Raw genomic sequence first — 6,533 nt, 5'->3', positions numbered from 1 at the left:
GCAGGGCTGCCCCCATGGAGAGCAACCAGGCACGGTGCTCTGGTCATGGGCTCTGGGCTGTGCATGTGGAGGGTGATGCTTGACCAAGTGTTGAGGCTTAAATCCACCTCTGAAGTTGTCTAGAAAGGTCCCAGGAGCTACTAGCAGCATGGCTTGCCCACCCTGGAGACCAAGAGGTGCAGTGGGGATCCCTATCTCCTCCCGCATCCACCATGCATCCATCTATCACCAGCAGTCCACATGGGTACAAATAACTTAATTTAAAGCCAGGAGCTACACGAGACGGCTGCTTGGTGTGAAATCCAAGATTCCAGGCAGCCAACAACCATGCACCGAATCTCCTCTTGACAATGTTGTTAGTTAGGTCCATTGCTAAAACCTCTTGCTACCATCTCTAAAATCTTGCCAAGCTGGTTTGGAGCTATTCAAAATTCCCTTTGTCTTTTCAACTCCATTTTCCTGCTCTCAGGGTAGCTGGGACACACTTATTCAAAGCACGGCAACTTGCACTGGGCTGCGCACATGCCTGTCGAAGTGTATTACACCTACTTTAAAATCTCTGCATTAGTTCCCTGTCAAAGCGGGGATTTAATTTCAAAGTGCTTTGACTTATATTCCAGCTCCTGACAGGCGGCAGCCCACCCTCACCTAGTCATTCATCTGGCTTTCACGTCCCTGCTGATTATCCCAGTTGAAAGCGGGATGTTGGCTGCTTTGCCGGTGAATCGGAGGTTGTTGCTGTGAGCCCTGACTGGGTAATTCAGTGCAACTGGAGCTGATTAATCTGGCTCATCATTCGAGACAAAGCTGTGGCCTTCCTCTGGCTTCTAATCGCTCTGGGTGTTGAGTGAAGTCGTCAGGAAGGCAAGAGCTAATTGAAAGGCTAAGGGGAATGAGAGGTTAGAGGGCCATGGCTGACTGGCCAGAGCCACGCAGGTCCATGGGAATATCGTATTTTTAGCCTCAGATTTGTTATTTCCCCCCTCAAGGAGAAACACCAAAGAGTTCAACAGAAGCCAGAGGAGTGGGCATGGACCCAGATTTCTGCATGGGTCCCTGGGGCACCCTGGCTGGTCTGGACACCTGTAGCCTGAGGAGCATCCCTGGCCGAGATGCTCCTGGTGCCAGGGCTGGTGGTGCTGCTGGCAGGCTCAGGGCACCCTGCTGCTCTTGGCGGGATAGTTGTGATGGCAGGATGGTGCGGTGGGTGCCTAACATGAGCTGGAAGACCTCTGCGACATGCCATAGTGGTTTCCTGGGGCCCTTCATATGGGCCCCGTGTGCTCTGGGTGATGTGAGATGCTCCTCTGCCCTATGATGTCCTCTCCCAGGACCTGGCTCCAGGCTCGTTTTGCTGACCCTGTGTTAAGGGCAGGTTAGATGGGTGGAGGTGCTTGGGAAGGCAAATCCCCCAGTCACTCTGCTCCTCACCCTGCTAGCAGCAGCAGAAGTTGCCGGCCACTTGGCCCCAGCACCCCTGGAGATGCTCCGCTCTGGGTCTGCTCACTCCTTCCTTTCACTACCCACCTTCTGCCTGCAACACGCCTGCCTTCATGCCTCTCTCGGCCTGGGTGAGAAGTTGTAGAGCATGTCCACCTGCTTCTGCAGGGGGTTCAAGCCGCTGTCTCTGGCATAGCAGGTAGAGCAGAGGGGAACATCCCGACTTACCCAGCAGGAAGGGAGGTATATACAGAAAGCATGTCACAGCGTGGGGTCATGTCCACAGGATGCACTGGGGCTAGGGTGTCCATAGGGTGACGGGTGGGAGCCCTGTGCTGGAGGGAAGGCAGATGCAGACACATCTGGAGTGAGTCATCCTGAAGGGAAGTGCTGCGTGAGCTGTCTGCAGAGATGATAAGAGTGCGGCAGGGCAGGAGGGGTGTTTATTTTATGGCCTCTGCAGTGGAAAAGATGATGAGTGTGAACGGACAGAATATGGAAATGAGCGCTCACCAGGAAAGGGGGGGGTCCCTTGGCCTTTTCAAAGATGCTCACGAAACACTGCTCAGTCGTTACCTGCAGACCAGGTGCTTTTTGCACGCTGGCCTCTTCTTCAGAAGATGCCAGGTTGCTGTAAAGACTTCACACGCAGCTGATTTGAAAGTGAGGAAGGCCCAGATCCAGGAGAGCATCTAAGGAGGTACCAGGTTTCCTGGCCTTGTACATTGGTGCAGAGCATCCTACACAGCGGAGCTGCTCCTTTGCCACCCTCTCAGGACAGCAGCTGGGGGTGAAGAGCCCTTGTCACCCCCAGTGAGGCTTGGAGCTCAACACCTGCTGACAACCTGAGCACTGCAGGGCACCTCTTTTTATTACTGCCTATGTGTTGCTTTAATGAACATCAAAACCCCATTAGGTAAGAAGGCTCCCTTTGATGTGTAAATATTTCAGTGGATGGGAAGAGGAATAAAATGCACCTGAGGAGTGTTTCATAGACTTGCCCAGCCTCTTCTCTATTCAAAGGCTGCAGAGACATTACCATTGCCATATCACAGGCGAGGAAAAGGTCATGGTGGTGGTAGTGAGAAGGGAGTTTCCAACTCTGAGACCAGTGTGAAAGCACAGAGCTTGCAAAGGTCCATGCAAAGGTGTAGCCAGACTCTGGATTTAAGTGATGTAAATACAACTGCACTGAAAAATAAGGGCAGGCAGGTAGCACTCTTGCTTAATTCCTGGATCTGACCAGTGCTATTAGTCATAGAAGTTGTGGGAGATATTTTACAGGTTCTTTCTGACTTTCTGATGCCCCTGGGGCTTACCAAATGGGATTGAAAGTGGGGTAGTCTGCAATCTGAATGGTGGTCTCAGCCGTGCGATGGGGAGAAGAGCTGCAAGAAAGAGGGAGGCAAAACTCATGGGTGAACCTGAGGCTGTAGGGGTTGACGCTGAATAGAAATAAATTCTGTTTTGCACTTAATGGAACATAAATATCAGACACTTAGCAACAGTACATGTATTAATCCTGTCCTGGAGAAAGGAGAAGCTGTTCTGAGAGCCTCCATACCAGAAAACACAGGACAATTGTACTCCTTTATAGAAACCTGTGGTTTTTCTGATGAAATTTATTTCAAACTATCCAAACATTTCAGAGCAGTGCTGATGACTGCTCAGAGAAGGTGCTGTATAGGAGTGCAGTTCACAAACAGAAGCAGCTTTGCAAAGATGAAAATTGCTCTGACAAAAGAACTGTGTCCAGTGCATTATAAACAGAAAGCGGGTGGTTGCTGTAACCCATGCTCACCTGGTCAACTAAACACAACACGATGGTCACTAGAAAATCAAGACGGTCCCTTTTCAGCTGCAACAGGAAGCCTTTAGCTCCGTGTGGGTTGCAGAGCACTTCAGCATGCGTGCTTGGGGATCTGCATTTATTTGTGTGAGTCTTCAGAAACCGCAGGCGCAGACGTTCAGTCTTAACAAATCTGCTGTGCCATCACCTGAAATTCGGTGCCAGGGCTGGAAATACTCAGTCCTCTGAGTTTATTGTCAAATAAAGCATTGAAAGAAAAGGACAGTGGCTTGGAATTTAACGTCATTGCTTTTGGATGTTGTCTCTGAACAGACCATGAAAATTTGGGAAAAATGAATGTCAATGGCGAGTTTGCGGGTGCTGTCTATGTGAGAACTTAAGAGCATTGCTGAATATGGTGAATACTTTCAAACCATACCATTGCAGAAAGAGCCAAGTTTTCCACCAGCCAAATATAGCCTTTTTCACAGGGCTGTGAATGAATTGTCCCCTGGCTTGTACTATCTTCAGAGGAGCTTGTATCACAATTCCAAGCTCCAGAGTTTAAAATATATCACAACTGATTTCACCACTCACCCGGGTGCCGTCCAAACCGAACAGATTGTAGCACTGCTGCAACAAATCTTGATCCAGGTGCTGGACAAGTGGTCATAAACAGCGATGCACGTGCAGTGAGCCAGCGTTGGAGTGACAGCCGGCTACTGCAACCTTTGCCCTACTCATCCTGCCCAGGGAGAAAACGAGACTGCAGGCTGGTCAGATACATAACACCCTGATCGACTGCTCTTCAGTGCTTATTATACCTCCAGGCATTCAGGAGCACCGAGACTTCATCCCCCGTCACGGGAGCTGGTGGGGAGCCACGCTGAGCTGAGCAGGGTGGGAGGAGGGATGGTGGCCACCAGGATTGCAAAGGGTCTTTGGGGTTGGTGATGTCCAGGAAAGGACTGGCCAGGGATGAACACCTCTGACCATTTGTGGCTTGTGGTGGAGTTGTCTTCCCATTCAGCGTGCTGCAGATAAAACCTACTCCCATGCCAGGTGGTGTTATCAATGCTGAGGTGATCAGTGTAAGTGATGACCACATTGCTCTTCCTGCATGTGACCTTTTTCAGAGGGGGTTGTGGGGACACATATTGCTCCAGCACCACCCAGCCTGTTAGTGCTCTTGCCAGTGATTTTAGCCCAGCCACCTTGCAGCTCGCCAGGCAGCGGCTAGGCAAAGTTCAAGGGAGATCTTGTCCCAGGGAATGGGACAGACGAGGCAGCTTTCGTTTAAGCTTAGCTGTACGGTCCCTAGCAGGTCCATACCATTTAACCCTCTGTGCCACCGTTCCCTGGCCTCTTTCACTTGTGGATACAAACCCAGAGGTGGGAAGGAACAGAAGAAAATCAAGGAAAAGAGAGGTGCTGATTGGAATATTTGGTCTACTGATGGTGAATAAAATGCTGCTGGAGAAAATCGTCTAAATCTCAGGCAGCAAGAAAAACTGTGCACTAGAGCCTGGAAAGAGCCTCCAAGCTTCCTCCTGGGACAAGGGCAGACAGAGACAAGTGAGCTTGTCTGTGCCGGTGGAGAAGTCCAGGACCAAAGTCCTCTGCCGCATCTCGCCCAAAGTATCTGCCTTCTCCATGCATAAATTCACCCTCTTTTCGACAGCAAAGAGGCTGCAAAGCTGCCTTGGCAAAGCCCTCTGAAGGCCATATGGAATACCAGTAAGGAACAGAGGGTTTTCTGTCTTTCACTGTCGGACAAATGACAAGACACTGGCCTTATGGCAGAGCAAGGCTATGTTTAGAGGACATCAACCCATCTTCCCCTTCCCTGAGTGGAGAATGTTTTAAACAAGGACAGCATTTCCTCTCCACACCTACCTCCAGGAGGTCCTGATATTTGTGCTGAACCATCTCTTCTATTTGCTTAACGTACAATCTGCACCCACAAAGTGGAGGAAACGGGAACCTGAGATGTGAGCAGCATCTTCTGGAGAGCTGGTCTTTGGCTTAACGGGGCCTCTCAGGTGCACATGGCACAATGCGTTGGCCGTGACTTTACAACCTCTTCACGCTGGTGGCTGATGAAGGTGCATGGATAGGGCATTGTCTCCTGGTTGAGAGGAAGATGCAGGGTTGGGCTTTGGGAGACAAACAAGGGGCAGGTCCCTGCACTCAGACCAACTCTGAGTCTGCTGCTTTGCCAAAATGCAATGGGTAATTGAATCTGATTCCCTATCCAAAATCTTGTTTCTCCTGAAACACAGCAAGAATGAAGCTCACACAGCAGTGTTGGACTGTCTGGGGCTCTTCAATTTAATTTTCTCTTGTAGCAGGAAACTTCTTATTTTAAGTAATGTTCTTTTCAGAAGTGACTAATTAAACAACAGAACAGGAAATCTAAGAGACAGTAAAATCCCCTCAGCTGTCCAGCGCATTTCTACGTAAATATGGTGGTAAAATGATGAAAACAAAACCTTTTGGAGACAAAGGCGAGTGAGAGACCTGGTGACACAGCAGTGAAAAATCTATACTTTGTTATAATAAAGTGAAACCACCATGTTTATCCTGTGTCTTGGAGGATTTGGCGCAATTATTCTTAGGAAGGGAGGGAAGCCACGTAGTAATCAGAATAGTCCAGATTTTTGCTAAAATATTTGTACAAATCAGGTTATTCAACTACAGCAAAGGACTTCTTCGGGGCTGTTGCTTCTGAAATTATCCTGCAAAACTGGAAGGACCGTAAATGCTTGGCTTTAATAGCTAGCTACATACAATGCAAACCTAATCAGTGAAGCTTGAAACGTCTGTGGCAGGGAAGAAAGGCGGCATTTTATGGCTCTACGGACATGTACAGAAGATTGGACAAAAAAGCTGCCTAACGCATACGGAGGAAGGCACCCGCTGACCTCCTATCTGCTAAGCAAAGTCACTTCGTAGTCAGAGAGAACTGGGCGAATTTTCCATGCTGAATTTTCCATGGGCTGCCTTTTGCCTGGGATGGTTGTGAAGGCTGGGAGGAGCCGTAGCACAGGACCCCCCTTGCACCCATCCTCCCCCAGGGTGTTTGGGCGGCCTCCTTACCCCTGACTCCCACCCAGGCTGCGTGGCTGTGGGGCAGGGACCCAGCAGAAACCATGCCAGCAATTTGGGGAAGAATTAGGGTTGCACTGTCTAACTTTCATTTTTGCCTCCAGCAAAGGCTAAAAATGTTCCACATCACTTAGAGGTGTCAGGTTATTTAGCTGTAGGCTGGGAACAGCCCTCAGAACATCTTGGTTACACATTA

This window comes from Leptosomus discolor, chromosome 20 (genome assembly GCF_034619465.1).
Source record: "Leptosomus discolor isolate bLepDis1 chromosome 20, bLepDis1.hap2, whole genome shotgun sequence".
NCBI classification, from domain to species: Eukaryota; Metazoa; Chordata; class Aves; order Leptosomiformes; family Leptosomidae; genus Leptosomus; species Leptosomus discolor.
The sequence above is the reverse complement of the archived record's forward strand: the minus strand, read 5'-3'. Positions refer to the sequence as shown.